A 19,613-nucleotide genomic window follows, 5' to 3' on the forward strand; every position below is an offset into this window, starting at 1 on the left:
CAAAGAAGGCATTGAATGCTTCAGCCTTTTCTGCATCCTTTATCATAAGGTTGCCCCCACATTCAGTAAGGACCATACTTTCCTTGATCCTCCTCTTGCTACTGACATACTTGTAGAAACCCTTCTTGTTACCCTTCACATCCCTTGCTAGCTGCAACTCCAACTGCGTTTTGGCCTTCCTGACTTCAGCCCTGCATGCCCAAGCAATGCTCTTCTATTCTTCCCTAGCTATTTGTCCAAGTTTCCACTTTTTATAAGCTTCCTTCTTGTGATATAGTTTACTGAAGAGTTTCCTGCTAAGCCAAGCTGGTCTTCTGCCATTCTTGCTAGTTTTCCTGCGCATCTGGATGCTTTGTTCCTGCACTCTCAGCAAGGCTTCTTTCAAGTGCAACCAGCTCTCCTGGACTCCTCTCCCCCTCAGTCTAGCTTCCCAGGGAATCCTACCCATGCGTTCCCTGAGTGAGTCGAAGTTTGCTTTTTTGAAGTCCAGGGTCCTTACTCTGCTGCTCTCCATCCTTCCTTTCTTCAGGATCCTGAACTCAATCATCTTGTGGTCACTGCTACCTGACTTGCCATCCACTACTACGTTCCCCACCAATCCTTCCCTGTTTGTGAGCAGCATGTCAAGAAAAGCATGACCCCTAGTTGTCCACTCCAGGACTTGCACCAGGAAGTTGTCCCCAGTACTCTCCAAAACTTCCTAGATTCCCTGCACACTGCTGTATTGATCTCTCTGCCGATGTCAGGGTGATTGAAGTCCCCCATGAGAGCCAAGGCCTGTGATCGGGAAACTTGCACTGGCTGTTTAAAGAAAGCCTCATCCACCACTTCCTCCTGGTCTGGCGGTCTACAGCACTCACCCACTGTGACATCACCTTTGTTGCTCTCCCCTCTGACCCTCACCCAGAGACTCTCAACAGGCCATTCTCTAGCATCATACTGGAGATCTGAGCAATCATCTGGCTCTTTTAGATAAAGTGCAACTCCTCCTCCTCTTCTCCCCTACCTGTCCTGCCTGGACAGTTTGTACCCATCCATGACAGTGCTCCAGGCACGTGAGCTATCCTACCACATCTCTGTTATTCCAGTCACGTCATAGTTCTGTGACTGTTCAAGGACTTCTAATTCTGCCTGCTTGTTTCCCAGGCTCCATGCATTTGTGTACAGGCACCTGAAGTAAGTAGTTAATTGCCCTGATTTCACAGGAAGTATGAAAACACTTCCTTTCTTGCTCTCTCCTGCTTGCTCTTCCTCCAGGTCTCCCACTTCCCCTCTTACATCAGGGCTTTGGCCTCCATCCCCTGGTGAACCTAGTTTAAAGCCCTCCTCACTAGGTTAGTGAGCCTGTCTGAAAAGATGCTTTTCCCTCTCTTCATCAAGTGGATCCCATTTCTTCCCAGCAATCCTTCTTCTTGGAAGAACATCCCATGGTTGAAGAAGCCAAATCCCTGCTGGTGATACCACCTGTGCAGCCAGGTGTTTATCTGCAAGATGCACCTGCTGCTGCCTGGGCCTTTCCCTTAACCAGAAGGATAGATGAGAATACAACCTGAGCCCTGGACCCCCTCACCCTTCCACCCAGAGCCCTGTAGTCACTCCTGATATGCTCAGGGTCTCCCCTGGCAGTACCATCGGTGCTCACATGGATGAGCAGCATGGGGTAATAGTCAGAGGATCAAATGAGCCTCAGTAGGCCCTCTATGACTTCTCAGTTTGGGGCTCCAGGCAAACAGCAGACCTCCTGAGACAACAGATCAGGTCAGCAGATAGCTCCCTCCATCCCCTGCAGAAGGTACTCTCCAACCAGCACTACCTGTTGCTTCCTGTTGGTGGCGGTCATCTTGATCCTTTCCACCTTAGTGAGGTGTGGCCTGTCTTCCTCCACCACTGGAACGTGCTGCTCCCTCTGCTGTTCGGGCTGCATATCTGTTCTCCAGATGAATGACTGCAGGTGGAGGTGAAGATTTCTGCTTGCTGCCAGAAGTCACAAGCCTCCAGCTTCCACCCTCTTGGGTATCCATGTCCTCTCTCTTCTCTAGTGCTGCATCTGGCATTTCTTCCACCACAGTCTCCTCCAGCATCAAATTGATGAACGCCTCATGGCAAAGGATGCTTTGGAGCCTTGCAACCTCCTCCTGTAGTTCTCTTGCCTGTTCCCTGAGAGACACCACCTGGAGCATCTCTCACACTTCCGGAACTCCCCAACCTGGCCATCACTGGAAGGAACCTGTAAGCTGCAGCCCCCACAGTGCCAAACCTGGACCTGGGTAGAAGTGTCAATGGTGAGTGGTCCTGCCTGGACAGAAGCCTCACAGGTACAAGCAGAGGCAGTGGCAGTGGTTCTGACATTGCGATGTCCTCCAGCCATGTCCTTGGGCCTCTTAATCTGCCTTCTCTCTCTTACTGCTCTTCTTCCAAGCAGACCGTCCCTAGCAAACTCGCCTGGGACTGGCCTGTTTATTTCTTGTTGGCCCCAGAGGGTTCCTTTTTTTCTTCTGCTTCCTCATGTCAAGCTGAAAGACTTGCCCCTCAAAAAAGCAGGGAAGGGCCCATGAACTGGCCTCGGAACTGGCCTGAGAACTGCCTGAAAACTGCTTACCCTGTTTGCAGCCTCCGTTCATTGGATGTTTGGAGTCAGATATTTCTTTGGTGTAGTCCTTTGTCTAGAAAGAAGGTACAAAGTACTGTTACCCTAAATATAAAAAGCAAACAGTAGGCATAATCCAAGTCTGATGGTCAGTTCTATGCTTAAGAAGTTCTGATTCTTTGTTTACATCTCACTGGATTTTCTCCATTTTCTGCCTCAATCCCACACATTTGCCAAACAATTCCTACCCCTTCCACTTGCGATCAGGGAACCCCTCATGACTTAACTTCTGATGAGGCCTTCCCATGTAAGCTACTGGCGAGGTAGAAGAAGTGTTATCACATTTAATGAATAGGTTTGATTACTTCTTCCATTGGGTTTGAAAGAAGGATGCTTAACATACCCAATAGTTTTGGCCAAATCTGTGATTGCCCATACACCAGACACTTGACAACAGCCATTAACACCTTCCAACACCGTATTTTAGCCAGATTTCTTATAAACTGTTATGATTCAATTTAATCGAAAAGTATCCCTTTACTTGAATTTAATCACAGGGTATCTTCTTTTATTTGAAGACTAATCCCCCTGTAAATAGGGAAAGAGTGAACAAGTTAGTGTAGTTCAATCCTTCAGGTGAAACTTTATATGCTGGTAGTAATGAATAATTCATTCTGCTCCCACTGTACCAAAATCCAGCTATGATTATTTAGATAGGTACAGTATTTTGATGTGACTTAAAGTGAAGCTGCCTTGTAAAATTGTGCATGTATGTCCCAAGAATTAGTAAAATACTGGGTTCAAGAACAAAAAGTCACTTTAAGACAAATGATTTTCTGTCTGTTTAGATTATTCGGCTGCTTGCAGATGTTAAAAGAAACAAAAAAAAATGTGCTTTACTGGAAGAAGCAGTGCATTACTTTGACCCAGCTCCACTAAATCTGTATAGATCGGGTGCTTCAGCAGGGCTTTTTGGCATTTTTATCTAAAGCTGATTCAGTCAGCTATTAGATAAAAGCACCAAAACCCCCCCACTAAAGTACCTGATCTACACAGATTTTGGGTGAACTAGGTCCAACTAATGCACTGCCTCTTCTGGGCACGTGCTGGGCTCAGTGCAGAAGTATGCCAAGTTTAAAGTAAGGCTCTGTTTTTGGGGTTTTTTTAACATCTACAAGCAATCTATATGGCTTAAAACTGCCTAGGAATTTACAATTAATCCAGATTTACAATTAAACCATTCCTTTCTTCTTTCATCAAATTATCTTTCATTAAGTTAATTTTCATTATGGTTTTCTTAAACTTTCTAGTTTAATTATTATTATCAGTTTAAATAGTGTGGATCTGATCCAATTTCTCTTTCTCATTATGGGCCTTATCCTGATACACGATAAATGGTGGCTTAGGGGGTCAGCTCAATATCTACCAGTATTTTTCTCATAGTTATATGTGTTCAGTTCTTCACATGATCAGGCTCTGTTAATTTCATCCTGCGAGACCATAAAACGGTCTTTTACAATAATAAAACTTCCTTATGCTTTATACAATTATCCTGCAAAAGCTACTAAAGTCTTTGCTTGTATAGATCAGGGGTCCCTACTTCTTTGTACTTAGCCAGACTACACAGTGACATCTTCTACCAAGCTTGCTGAAGAAAAGTATCATCCCAAGGGACTCATCTGCAACCCTCTAGCTAACACACACAGCTCCATATATGCAACACAACTGTACAAGAGAACTTTAGAAAAACTGAGAAACCATCTTCTTCACCTAACCTACTCTAAACAGTATCAACTTAAGGAGGAGATACTAATACTACTAAGGTAAGAATTATTAACCTGGAGACATACCTGACTACTATGCAGCAGACCCAAACATACTATCAAAAACACCCAATGACAGCCATCCAACATAAGAAAAAGTGTAATTTGCTATCACAAAAGGAGTTGTGTCATGGAACATGCACCAACAACACCAGAGGGAATCAAACAGGTATTCTGGGTGCTGCTGTCTTATCACAACACACCCTATCCCATTCTGAAATGTCTGTTCTCTAAGGGCCTAAACTTCTGCCCAGAGAAAAAAAAAATCCTGACCAGATATTAATGTGTAGAATTAGAAGAAGTCTTCCTCAGACTTTGCCTGAAAGAATACTTCCACAACCAGGACACAACCACCTCTAACAACCCTCCTGCCATAACCAGCGTATGTAACAACACAGTGGAGTACTACATAGTACTACGGGCTTTAAACTAGGCTCGTCGGGGGGAGGGGAGTACGAGGGCAGGGGAAGCTGTGGACCACCAAACCATGTGGCACCCACAAGGACAGCCCAGCCTGAAGAAGGAGAACATTGGAAACCTGAAAGCCATGGGGAGACCAGCACTACAGAACAGGTAAGAAACAAGAAGGTAAGAAACAATGGGCCCCTTGGGACTCGGAGCGGGGGGGCAGCAAAGGCACCAGTTGCAGGGCTCAAGTGCCTATATACTAATGCTAGGAGCATGGGGAACAAGCAGGATGAACTAGCGCTCCTGCTTGCACTAAACACCTATGACTTAGTGGAGCTAACAGAAACCTGGTGGGATTCATCCCATGACTGGGCGGTACATATTGAGGGCTATAGATTGTACAGAAAGGACAGGTTGGGGAAGAAAGCGGGGGGGGGGTTGCACTTTATGTCAGTGAGCAATATACATCAACCCTCATCAAGACAGAATCCGAGGTTGAGGAAGTAGAAGGATTGTGGGTTAGGCTACATGGGGGGCAAGGAGAAAGGGATTTGGTGGTAGGGGTCTGCTACAGACCCCCACACCAAGGGGAAGAAATAGATGCGGGGCTCCTGAGGCAACTCTCGGAGACCATAAAAGCTAAAGAGGCGGTAGTCATGGGGGACCTAAACTACCCGGACATCTGCTGGGAGACGCAGACAGCAAAGTCCCACCGCTCACGCAGGTTTCTAACCTGTGTACAGGACCTCCACCTGACACAGGAGGTGCATGGTCCCACTAGGGGGAATGCCATACTGGATCTGGTATTGGCAACAGGGGATGACATGATAGAGGACCTCCAGATCAGTAGCCATTTGGGAGACAGTGATCACCTAATAATAGAATTCAACATAAGACGTCGAGTGGGTAAGGTAACTAGTAGGGTGAAAGTGCTAGACTTTAGGAAAGCTGATCTCAATGCACTCAGGCGATTAGTCAAGGACGCACTGCAGAGTAGGAGTTTTGAAGGGATGGGAGCCCAAGAAGGGTGGCTGTGCCTTAAGGAAACGGTCCTTCGGGCACAAAGCAAGACGATCCCCGAGCGAGGCAAAAAAGGGAAAGGGGCCAGGAGGCTTCCATGGCTGACCAGAGAAATCCAGGGCAGCCTAAGGGCCAAAAGGGGAGCACATAAAAAGTGGAAACAGGGTGAGATCACTAAAGATGAATATACCTCCTCTGCTCGTGCTTGTAGGGAGGCAGTTAGGCGGGCCAAAGCTACCATGGAGCTGAGGATGGCAACCCAAGTAAAAGACAACAAGAAACTGTTTTTTAGATATATTGGGAGTAAAAGGAAGGCCCAGGGAGGAATAGGACCTCTGCTAAATGGGCAGAAACAATTGGTGACAGACAGGGGGGACAAGGCTGAACTCCTCAACGAGTTCTTTGCCTCAGTGTTCCTAAGTGAGGGGCACAACAAGTCTCTCACTGAGGTTGTAGAGAGGCAGCAGCAAGGCGCCAGACTTCCATATGTAGATCCTGAGATGGTGCAGAGTCACTTGGAAGAACTGGATGCCTTTAAGTCAGCAGGCCCGGATGAGCTCCATCCGAGGGTGCTGAAGGCACTGGCCGACATCATTGCAGAGCCACTGGTGGGAATATTCGAACGCTCGTGGCGCACGGGCCAAGTCCCAGAGGATTGGAAAAGGGCTAATGTGGTCCCCATTTTCAAGAAGGGGAGGAAAGTGGACCTGGGCAACTATAGACCTGTCAGTCTCACCTCCATCCTTGGTAAAGTCTTTGAAAAAATTATCAAGGCTCACATTTGTGAGAGCCCAGCAGGGCAAATTATGCTGAGGGGAAACCAGCACGGGTTTGTGGCAGGCAGATCGTGCCTGACCAATCTAGTCTCCTTCTATGACCAGGTTACGAAACGCCTGGACACAGGAGGAGGGGTGGATGTCGTATACTTAGACTTCAGGAAGGCCTTCGATACGGTATCCCACCCCATACTGGTGAACAAGTTAAGAGGCTGTGATGTGAATGACTACACAGTCCGGTGGGTGGCGAATTGGCTAGAGGGTCGCACCCAAAGAGTCGTGGTGGATGGGTCGGTCTCGACCTGGAAGGGTGTGGGCAGTGGGGTCCCGCAGGGCTCGGTCCTTGGACCGATACTCTTTAATGTCTTCATCAGTGACTTGGATGAGGGAGTCAAATGTACTCTGTCCAAGTTTGCAGATGACACAAAGCTATGGGGAGAAGTGGACATGCCGGAGGGCAGGGAACAGCTGCAGGCAGACCTGGATAGGTTGGACAAGTGGGCAGAAAACAACAGGATGCAGTTCAACAAGGAGAAATGCAAAGTGCTGCACCTAGGGAGGAAAAATGTCCAGCACACCTACAGCCTAGGGAATGACCTGCTGGGTGGCACAGAGGTGGAAAGGGATCTTGGAGTCCTAGTGGACTCCAAGATGAACATGAGCCGGCAGTGTGACGAAGCCATCAGAAAAGCCAATGGCACTTTATCGTGCATCAGCAGATGCATGATGAATAGATCCAGGGAGGTGATACTTCCCCTCTATCGGGCGCTGGTCAGACCGCAGTTGGAGTACTGTGTGCAATTCTGGGCACCACACTTCAAAAGGGATGCGGATAACCTGGAGAGGGTCCAGAGAAGGGCAGCTCGTATGGTCAAGGGCCTGCAGACCAAGCCCTACGAGGAGAGACTAGAGAAACTGGACCTTTTCAGCCTCCGCAAGAGAAGGTTGAGAGGCGACCTTGTGGCTGCCTTTAAGTTCATCACGGGGGCACAGAAGGGAATTGGTGAGTATTTATTCACCAAGGTGCCCCCGGGGGTTACAAGAAATAATGGCCACAAGCTAGCAGAGAGCAGATTTAGATTGGACATTAGGAAGAACTTCTTCACAGTTCGAGTGGCCAAGGTCTGGAACGGGCTCCCAAGGGAGGTGGTGCTCTCCCCTACCCTGGGGGTCTTCAAGAGGAGGTTAGATGAGTATCTAGCTGGGGTCATCTAGACCCAGCACTCTTTCCTGCTTATGCAGGGGGTCGGACTCGATGATCTATTGAGGTCCCTTCCGACCCTAACATCTATGAATCTATGAATCTATAGACTGTTTCAGGAAGAAAGGTAACAGTAACATTCTCAACAAAAGCTAGGACCACAACAACCTTCTTCTTCAGAAAGCTATACCAGTCCCTAAGATCCAACAACAAAATAGTAATCAAAACAGCAGAGCTGGTGGAGCTTAGGCTCTCCACTTAGTCTCACCAACAGCCTCCAGACCAGTCAAGAGTTCTGACCCAAGCTGCTGTGGCAAGCCTTCTGGTGCCTGTACTCCAGTTTTCCTGGCTCCTGACCCTGGTTTTAGCTTATTCTGGATTTTGGCTTTGGATTTCCCTGTGGATCTATTTCCTGGCTCCTGACTCTGGTTTGGCTCTGCTCTTGGACTTCACCCTGTGGACTGTCCCTTAGATTTGTTAACTCAGCATCTGATCCCCAGTTCCTGCCCCTCAACTGTGTGGTGGACTTTGCCCCTGGACTTCTCTCTGGATTTGGTAATATGGATCCTGAACTCTGACCCAGCCTCTGGCTTCTGCCTTCTATCAGTGGTCTACCATTAGGTAAGATTACCTATACCACAGCCCCTTACGCCAGAATTCACTCTGCAACTGGGAAATACCATCAGATCCTTCCCACACCCGCTTCAGCTATTTCCACTCACCCCTGGAACTTTCTATATGCTCATATGCTCCCAAAGATTCACAAAACAAGATAAACCTGGCAAAAACCCATCATATCTAACTGTGGTACCCTCACTGAAAAGCTATCAGTATTCATAGAAACTATCCTGAAACCACTTGTTGCTCAAAGAGTACATTCTCTACAAGACACCACAGATGTCCTCAGCAGAATACAGAACATAAATCTATATAAGGCCAAGACCATACTTACAACCATGGATGTCACTGGCCTGTACACAAACATCCCATACCATGAACACAGCTGCCTGCCTGAAATACCTACAAGAAAAAGGAGTACTTAGATTTGCAACATGTTGCTCAAATCATCCACTCCATCCCCATCCACGGCAACTTCATGTTCAAAATTGACCTTTCCTTCAAACTATGGGTACAGCTATGGCCCATATTGATGGCCCCTCGATATTCCAACCTCTTCATGAGCCACCTGGAGAAAGAATTTCTAGAAAACTGCACCAAGCCTGCAGTACACATGTATTACATAGATGATGAAAACCTGGGTTCACTTATTGGCTCCCACCACAGGTTTAATAGCTATCACCCCCTGATCAAACCTTTTCTGGAGTTGGAGTACTGCATCCAGTTCTGGAAGCTGCTCTTCAGGAGGAATGTGGACAGCATCGAGGGGGTCCAGAGGAGGGCCACTCACATGATCAGGGGGCAGCAAGGCAGGCTCTACAAGGGGAGGTCACGGGACCTGAACCTGTTCAGCCATCACAAGAGAAGGTTGAGGTGGGATCTGGTGGCCATCTATAAACTGGCCAAGGGGGACCAGCAGGCAATGGAAGAGTCCCTGTTCCCTCGAGCACTACTGGGAGTAACAAGGAATAACAGCCATAAGTTGACGGAGAGTAGATTCAGGCTAGATATCAGGAGGCACTACTTCACAGTCAGGGTGGCTAGGATGTAGGACCAACTTCCAAGGGAAGTGGTGCTTGCTCCTACCCTGGGGGTCTTCAAAAGGAGGCTAGATAGACACCTAGCCGGGGTCGTTTGACCCCAGCATTATTTCCTGCCCATGGCAGGGGGTTGGACTTGATGATCTGCTCAGGTCTCTTCCAACCCTACCAACTATGAAACTATGAAACTATGGAATATTCCTATGCTAATATCAATTTTCTAGATAGCACAATTCACACCCTACAAACCTCCAGATACAAAAAAACCAAATAGACTACTATGTTGCAGGGGTATAGGTTGTAGCCGTGTTGGTCTAAGGACATAGGCAGACAAGGTTCCTTAGGTGAATCTGATATCTTTTATTAGACCAACCCAAATGATTGGAGAATAGTTATTAAGCAAGCTTTCGGGTTCAAAAACCCTTCGTCAGGCTAAGGAAGTTTCAGCAGTTGGTGTGTGCTCTTCCTGGATGGAATGAAACATAAAGAAGCCAGCAGCTGGGCTGGTATGCATACAAGACAGGTAGTCAGTGAAAATGTAGCTAGTTTGGTCTAAAAAAAGAGATCAGATTCACCCAAGGAACCTTGTCTGCAAATAGACTACTATACATATTTCCACAAGATCAATAGTCATCCCAAGTACACTATACTAAGCTGTATTCTGCAGTCAGGTGCTCAGATACTACCGCATTGACCCTGAAGACAACACTTGGGATGCCCACCTGACCAGCCTAAAATCTTCCTTTATGAAATAAAGATACACCAGTAGAGAAACAGACAATACATTTGTAAGACCTATGCAAATACCCCAGGGACTGCACACCACTGGTGGTCACCTATCATCACACTGAAACCTAACAGAAGAATTGAACAACTACAACCTATACTCAACATAGATGAAATCTTGAGAGAAATATTCTTAGCCCCTTTGATCCTGGCTTTCAAGCAACCCTTTGACATGCTAAACTCATCATCAGAAGCAAGTTTAATACTGCCCAACAGACAAGTGGGACACAGCCATGTGTTAGCAAGAAACACATAACCTATCAACACTTAACCTGTCAACAGGGAATCCCCATCCTTGTTACTAAGAAGGGGGAGCATAGCCAGGGCAGATGGCAGAAGGCCTGATGGCAAAGAGCAGCAGGTGTGAGCCACCCATGTAAACTGAGCCACTGGCCACAGAAAGCTGGGCTGCTGCTGAAGGAATCAGCAGCACCTGGGCCATGTGTGCTGAGAGCTGGATGTGGAGGGACCAGTCTGACCTTGGCTACCACAGGGCAAGGAGCTGCAACCAAAACTGACTTCAGTTTGGAGTGTGGCTGGCCCTAGCAAAGTGCCTGGTTGGCTGGGGGGAAACAAGCTTGCCTGGGTCAGGGGGCTCAAGGAAATAAAAACTGAAGGAGAAGTTTATTTTTGAGTTTGAATCCTTTAGGTTGGTGTTCTGTGGTCAAGTTTGACTGAAGGTTTGGGTAATGGCTGTGGGGGAGGTTTGGAGGCCACGTGACAAAAAGCCAGGCACACTCTGAAGGATGAGATCTGCTCTGGACAGGGGTGTGAAGGGCCAAGGCCCAGGAGCTGAGGTCAACAGCAGTGGACCTGAGCTGAGAGTTTGGTCAGGAAAAAATGAACCCAAGGCCAGGATGACTCAAGCCTCAACAAGTGCTTTGAGGCTAGCTGTATTAAAAAGGAAGCACTCAGAGGGAAGCATAGAGACCCCCCAGGACTGTGTTTAGGCAGAGAAGCTCAAGGACAGAACCAAAAAGTGGGTAGGGAGGGAATGCCATGGAAGCTACTTCCAGCCTCTACGGGCTGCCTCCCCAGTATAATAGCAATAACGTCAAGGCATGGCAGACAAGAGACTAGAGGTAGGAGTCAGAGTGGGCAGCAGGTGGGTCTGACCCCCGGGGGGCATCGGGCACTGAGGCAGACCCACAAACTTCCATGAAATCCCTACTGTTACTACAGTTAACAAAGTCATCATCATCCATGGATCCTACAGATGCCTTTCCTAAAATGTGATATGTCTGACCAATACAGATGCAGTGTACCAAACTACATGGCAACTACATGGGTGAAACTAAATAGCAACAGTGCACCAGAATGAACCTTCACAGAAACAAAAATATAAAAGGACAGAGACACACATACAGCACTAGAAGCTCATTTTTATATCTCTGTGCTTTCTTTTCTCCTCAGACCTGAAGAAAAATATCTTGCATTAAAAAGCAGTTGGTCCAATGATATATCTCACCCAAAGAAATCCTCACCTTTTAAAGAATATATTGAAATTTTCACTGGAAAGTATGAGTTCTCTGATAAAAATCTGGCATTTTTAACCAGACATACTATTGTAATTGTTTCCATTGCCCAAAGAGATAATTATTCTGCAAAAATCCAGAAAAGAGACAAGCCATCTCCCCTGAAGAGCTTAAAAATTAAAATGCAGGTGTGAAACAAGTGAGGATAACAAATAAACAGCAGGGTTATAAGTGGATCTTTCAGTTAGGAAAAATTACTTATACACAGAGCTTGATGCATCTGTTAACAGATGAACATTTATTTTGATCATTTAAAAAAAATCAGGGAAATTGCAAAAGTGAGCTTTTAGAAATGGTAGTGAGGCATTAATCCAATACCCATGGGAGAAATCTGCCTTTTGGCTTCAGTGGGCATTGGATTAGAGCCATAGTGAAAAGCAGGTAGGGATTTAAGTAGTGATTGGGAAGATGTTCCATACAAAAGGAGCCATATAGATGATGCTAAAAAGCAAACAAGGGAGAAAGAAATTTGATAAGGCACCAGTGGTCACATCACAGGCACAAAGAGTACAGTTATGAATATCAGTGCTGATGGATAGCTCCAAAGCACAGTTCTGTACAAGGAATAAAATTCAGTTTTTTAGATAACATCCTTTGCTAAACCACTCTGATTTAAAAAAAACAAACCCAAAAACAAAAAACCGAAACTCCATGATATAACATGAATGAGAATGGGAATGTGTGTTTGTCATTGTGGACCGGATCTTTTACACGAGCTGTCTGTTAAGACCCTGATTAATGTGCTCTTGACACATGCAGCAAAGCTACAAGAAGTCAGGTGCTGGAGGGAATGTAAAATTTAGAATCCTGGTTTTGCTGTGTTGGCTTGTAGCTGATGCAGGTGCAAGATGACTGTAATTCAGTTTATGTAAAACTTTCACAGAGAGAAAATACTATCCCTTCATCCATCTGCTCTTGGTCGTTAGTATAAAATGTTCGTCCTTCCTAGTTTTTGGAGAAGCAAGATTATATTAATATTCTAGTCAAGTGATATTTTTGTTGGTATTTTAGCTATATGAATATAGAACTTTAAAATCTTGGATTTCTACTCTTCTCTTAGGGACTGAAGGCCAATAAAACCTTTGAAAAAATTTGAGCCACTCATATATTTGAAGACCAATGATATTTTAACGGACCTAGAGGTGAAATGTTGGTTCCATTCAGATGAATGGCAACATTTCCATTGACTTTCTTGAAGCCATCTCAGATTTTACCTGTTGTCTATATGGGCCTGACTTTTCTCCCAATAATAATAATGCCATCAGTTCTTTGGAAGAAGACTGACCTATATGTGACTTGAGGTTTAAATCAAAATTGTACATTAATCAAGATGGCATATATAACCATTTAAAATATTAACTTATTTCCATTAAGTATGGTAGCCACAGCAACTAGACTCAGTATCAAATATTAACAGTGTTAATCAGACCAATTTCTACTGAAGCAAGGACCTTCATGATTTGGCTCATAGCAAATAACCAAGGACTTCTAATGTAAAAAAAATTGTCATTGTTATTTCTCCCCTTATTGTGCCCAAAAGGGAGGTCAGGGAGTAGGGAGTAGGATCAGGGCCAGGGAGTCAGGGTCAGGGAGTAGGATCTCATTGTGCTAGACACTTTACAAGCAAATCAAAGAAAAACCTTGGTCCCTAATCTAAAAAACTAAAAAGTTGAAAGAGAACAGGCAGATTAGGTAGCACAGAGAATCAATAAGATGATATGGATCATCAGGACAGTCAACAGTCCTAAGATATCAGCAGCTCAAATAATTGTTTCATATTTTAACTTAAAAACCATGGCATTTTACTTTTCATATGGTAAAAGGAGTTGTGGGTTCCTTAATGCTTTTTATGGCTAAAATTTCCTGTGACACACAATGTAACTTTAAACACCACTTGTAAGGTATCCTGCATTGATTAAGTCTGTATTTTTTTCAGTTTTTTCGTGTCTTACAGCAGGCACTAATCAACAACCAAGGTGGTTTGACAGACACTGAATACATTGAAGTAGATTCACAGTCAGTGGTTGCAGAGGATTTTTGTAATGTAGCTAAATACTCTATCAAAAACCAAGTTAATTATTTGTTTTAAAAAGTTCACAAACAATCTCATTAAGGCTACAGCACAGTTCATTTGTATTGCCTTCCAGGCACATAGGATGATTATAATCATTCATTAGAGAGGGAAAAACCTAGACATTACTGTTTTAAACCCTCAGCAGTAAAGTATTACAAAATCCTATATTGTATATTGTTTATACAATTAGTTTCCAAGTGCAATGAAATGAGTTCTTTTGATTATTAAAGAATCTAAGTAATTTGGATGAGTTAGAGTGGTTGAGATCAGTGGTTAGAGGCCTCCTCTTTCTTTGTGACATACAGTAACCAAATACATCTGCATCAACTTTTAAGGGTAAAGGAGGATAGGGTTGTTAATTGGTTCTCCAAGGGAACTGCTGGCTCAGCCCCCCCAGTTTGTCTGGTCTCGCCAAGTACTCCCTGAAACCAGCCCAGACATGGCTTCTAGAGTGGGGTGAACCTTGGTTCCCTCTGACTCTGATACCTGAGACTTTCAGTCCCTTGATTCTTCCTGGTTATACCTAGCCTTTCTGTAGAGAGCTACCCTCCAGTTCAGCTCCTGAGAGAGGGATTTTACCTCTTCAAAAGGGGAAGAAGTACCCTGAAGTCCTTTCAATACAGGTGGAGCCAAAGGTCACACAGTGAAAAAGCCTTACTCCAAAGGGGTAAGCAGTCCCTCTGCCACCAGGGCAATGGGTAAGGCTGCAAGTCAGCCCAGCCGTGGGCTGCGGGGCAGCTGCTGCAGGGGTAGTGAGGGGTGCATATGCAGCCAGGATCACAGCCCGGTGCATGGATCATTGGCTGCCCAGCAGGCAGGCAAATACCAGTTGATTCTGCGAAGGGAAAGGGCTGGGAGGAGGGGAAGGGGCAGATTGAGGCCCCCATGGTGAGAAAGGGAGTGGGGCACAGGCAGGGGCAGAGGTGAATGGGGCCCTGGCCAGGCTGGGTTGTGGGACAATCAGAACCTAGGCAGCTCGTCCAGGGATGTGGGGGGGCTTCCTCCACTGTGCACACCCCAGCGGAGGCCCAGGGGGCACATGACCCCCAATCTGTGCACAGGGCTGAGGTGGCTGGTGGATTAATCATAAAGACAATAAGCTGAATACAGGCAGTCCTTGGACTTACGACACAAATGGTTCCTGAAAATCGCGTCTTAAGTCAAAACATTGTAACTCGGAACCGATTTTCCTATAGGAAACAATGTTATAAATGGGGATTGGCTCCTGAACCAAGGATCGATATCTTATTTTCACCCAAAATAACCCAGAATTTTGTACTCAGTCAATTAGAGATGATTAATATAGCTATATTAATGTATTTATATTGTAAATAGCATTCATATTGATTTGGAAGGACTTCTTTGAGGTGACTTTGCTGGATTTTTTGAAGGGCTCTTGGTTGACTTTTTGAAGGGTTCTTGGCTGGAGTCTTCTCAGGAGTCTTGGCTGCAGGTTTTTCTGGAGTCTTGTCTACTTTCTTAAAGAAAGCATCGAAGGAAGTTTGGACAGATGTTCTCCAGGGAGATGGGCAAGGCAGCAAACTTGTTCACTGGTGTAGTGTCGCATTGGATCAAGCATTGTAAAGCTGAAACTGATGTCAAAAAGTTGAAACAGGGTGTCAATTTATAAACGTTGTAAGTGCGAAATGTTGTAACTCAAAAAGTTGTTAGTCCAGGACTGACTGTATGAACCAACAGTGTGCCCTCATTGCACAGAAGGCTAATGGCTTACTGGGCTGCATTAATAAGAGCACTGCAAGTAGATTGCGACTGACTTGAATCATTCCCTTCTGTTCAGCACTGATGAGGCTGCATCTGGAGAGACGGTCCCCAGTTTTGGGCCCCCACTACAGAAAGGATGCAGACAAATTGGAGAGAGTCCAGCAGAAGGCAATGAAAATGGTTTGGAGTTTAGGGCACATGACTTAAAAGGAGAGGCTGAGGGAACCGGTCTTATTTAGTTTGGAAAAGATAAGACTGAGGGGGATTTTGATAGTAGCCTTCAACTACCTGAAGTGGGGTTCCAAAGAGGATGGAGCTAGACTATTCTCAGTGGTGGCAGGTGACAGAACAAGGAGCAACAGTCTCAAGTTGCAGCAGCAGCAGTTTAGGTTAGATATTAGGAAAACCTCTCTCACTAGCAGGGTGGTGAAGCACTGGAATGAGTTACCTAGAGAAGTGGTAGAATCTCCATCCTTGGTGGTTTTTAAGGCCTAGCTAGACAAAGCTTTGGCTGGAATGATCTATGTGGGGATGGTCCTGCTTTCAGAAAGGGTTTGGACTAGATGACCTCCTGAGGTCCCATCCAACCCTAATTTTCTATGATTCTATGCTCCTTGCCCCTGGAACAGGTCTTATCCTATAGCTTGTCTAGCCCTCATTCTCTCCTAAAAGCCTTCCTAAAACTCAGTGTATTTAACAAGCCTTCTGCTGGTTAATTTTTTTGGATTTTTCTGTAAAAATACCTTTGTGCTACAGAAAATAACTAACAGTATCGCAATTGCAGTCCCATGCTATGCTATGCTTCATTTTCTGGTTCCATGCACTTTAGCAGCAGAATTTCTCTTTTGTAAATAGGTGGCCTGGAAGCTTGATGTTGGTTAATTTGGATTTATTTTTATCTAGGCAGTTTACCAGATAATTTAGACCAGGGGTGGTTGACCTGTGGCTCAAGTGGCACAGGCAGCTTGTGTATGGCACAGAGGAGACTGGGGAGGAGGCAGGCAGCACAGCAGCAAATCTGTCAGGGAAGAGAAGACACAGCACTAGATAGGGCAGAACAAGGGGATCAGATTGGGACTCAGGGAGGGTGCAGGGCTTAATTAGTATCACACCAGTCACAAGGGTTGGCCCCCACTGATTTAGACAATGACTACATGACACAGGTAACATTGCACAGCATGAGTGACTGGTGCCTCCTGAATCTGGGGGGGTACCTACAGAAGCTGCTGACAGCGGTGGCCCTATTGGGGGCGTACCAGCCCTACCAACAGCACCAGCATTGGCCATCGGGGGGGCGCCGGCCCCATCGGGGGGACATGTGCACCCCCATGCACCCACTACCAGTCATCTATGTTGCACAGGTGACTGAGATTGAACAAGTAACTTTGCATGGGGGTACATGCTGGGTGAGATTTATCAGTTATCACATGTGGATATTTCTCTATTAATTTAGTGACAGTATTAATTGATTAGCCTTTGGTAAACCTAAAAGTTATGAGTCCTTTGAGAATTAAGAAGTTTGAGACACCACATTCAAAAGACAAAATTAAATTATGTTGCCATATGTAGGAAGTACATGGTTATGGTTACCAACCTCCCTTGAATTTTCTTAAACCTTGTACTATGTTGCAACCGGTGGGTTGCGTGCGGGGTACAGTGACCCTGGCCCCAGTGAGCGGGCAGCCCCAGTGAGAGGGGGCAGTGGTGAGAGCAACCGGTGGGTTGCGTAGCCCCGGTGTAAGGGGGCGTTAGTGAGATCAGCCCCAAGAGAGGGGGCAGTGATGAGAGCCCCATTTAAGGGGGGAGGAGTGTGGCGGAGCACAGGGTGCTCCTGCCACTTGCAACCAGTGGGTTGCGTAGCCCCGGTGCGAGGGGGCGGTAGTGAGAGGCCCCGGTGGGAAGGGGGCCACCGATGAGGAGCCCGAGAGGGGCGGTACATCGAGCCCGGTAAGGCCAGCACAATGATAGGCCTCAAGGGGGCAGGGTCCTGCGGTAGCAGCCCAAAGAGGAGAGTCCCCTCGACTGGCCCATGCTGGGGCCAGGACCAGGATGGTCAAAAGGGCCAGGGGTCCACCGCGAGGGACGCCCAAGAGCCGGGGGCCTGGGGTCCCGACTGGCTTTGAGGTGGGCCAGGGCAAGAGGCCGAAGGTTCCGGGGGGAACCACACCCGAGAGGGGAAGATAGCTTCGGGAAGGGAGAGAGCAGGACAGTGAGCCCAGTTGGGAGGTCGGTAGTGTGTGGGGCCTATAAGACCGGAGGCTCGAATATGGGGAGCCCCAGTGTGAGGGGGCGGTGATGAGAGGCCCCAGAGAGGGGGTGGTGATTTAAGGAGGGGAGGAGTGTGGCGGAGCACAGGGTGCTCCTGCCACTTTAAGGGCCTGGAGCTGGCAGCCTCCAGGTGCCTGATTAGGGCAGCCATTTTGGGGCCTATATAAACCAGGCAGTTTGGCTGCAGGTGGTCAGGCAGCAACATTGCCTGGCCTTAGGGCTGCTGTGTATGACCCAGAGGTAAGGGGGAGCTGCAAGGGGTTGGCAGGAGGCTCCTGGTCCTGGTCCTGGTCCTGGTCCTGGTCCTGGTCCTGGTCCTGGTCCTGGTCCTGGTCCTGGTCCTGGTCCTGGGCATGACCTGAAACTGCACCCTGCCGGGAGTGGGTGGTCTGGTGGGGCTCTCAGTGGCGCGGGAGCCCCCAGGAAATGCCAGGTCAGTGATCACCCCGGTGAAAGGCGGGTCGGGGCGCCTTAACCCCTAGCTCCCACCACCACTGGGTGGGTTACCCTAGAGTTTACTGGAGGGCTGAGAGGGCCCGTGTGATGAGGGCCGAGAGGGCCCGTGTGTGTGAGGGGCCCAGAGAGGGAGGACCCTGAGAGTGGGAGTGATGTGGGCGAGGTGCCGCGGTTGCTCCTAAGAGGAAGGGAGTAGTGGCACGGTGAGGCCCAGTGTTAGTGAGTGGCTAGAGAGACCCAGCCCAAAGGGGAGAGTCCCCTCGACTGGCCCAGGCTGGGGCCAGGACCAGTGAGGGTCAAAAGGGCCGGGGGCCCACCGCGAGGGACGCCCAAGAGCCGGGGGCCTGGGGTCCCGACTGGCCTTGAGGTGGGCCAGGGCTAGGTAGCCGAAGGTTCCGGGGGAACCACACCCGAGAGGGGAACAAGGCTTCGGGGGGGTGAGGTAGCCCAGATGATGGCGGAGTGGCCGCCTGAGTAGGGAAGACAATAGTGGGGTCTTGCACGGAAGATTCTGGGGCCCAGTGTGGGGCTGGTGAGATGTTGAACACCATGATGCCATCTGCGAGGCTTGGGCTGCGGTATTAGGGGAGGTCGGAACCACAGAGTGCCCCTGGGCATTGGGGCAGTCGAAGGGCAGCCTCCCGCTTAATTATCATCATAATTGAACTCATTATCATCAAAGGTGTGGCGGGCGAGATGAGCGGGCGGTTGCCCAGAGACAGGTGGGCGGGCCACACAAAGCTCGGCCCTGAGTAGGCCCGCTGTCACGGTGACAGGCGGGCGGGCCACCGAGATCGGCCCCGGGAGGCCCCCGTCACATATGTCTTATAGCTTGGATTTTTCCCCAGGGAAAAACTGTCTCCTGCTTTTGTGTGTCATTCTAAGAAATGGAGTTAAATAATGAAATGACTTTTCTGTTTGGTTACAATTTTTTTGAAACATGCTAACCTTCAGATTTTAATTTATTAGTATTACTTGAAATGTGTAATGATTTGCCAATTTCAGTTTGCATCTCCTGCAAATAACTGGAATAGTTTTAACTCTTTACTTGGTAATGATGACAGAGACTGAACTCTCGGGGGGTGGGGGTGAGGGAAGACGACTTAATAGCAGACAGCTCTGTAGTTAGTAAAACTTGGGACCAAAGGAAGGGTCACAAGGCTAGAGAAGAACCTATTTTTACTATGATAATAAATGGAAAGAATAGGGACTATGTGGTATACCTGAGCTGAAAACCACTTAATTTAAGGAGATTTTCTGTGTTTTTTCTCAGTCTTTTCTAATATTAATTTCTTCTTA

Source organism: Alligator mississippiensis, chromosome 4 (assembly GCF_030867095.1).
Source record: "Alligator mississippiensis isolate rAllMis1 chromosome 4, rAllMis1, whole genome shotgun sequence".
NCBI lineage: Eukaryota > Metazoa > Chordata > Crocodylia > Alligatoridae > Alligator > Alligator mississippiensis.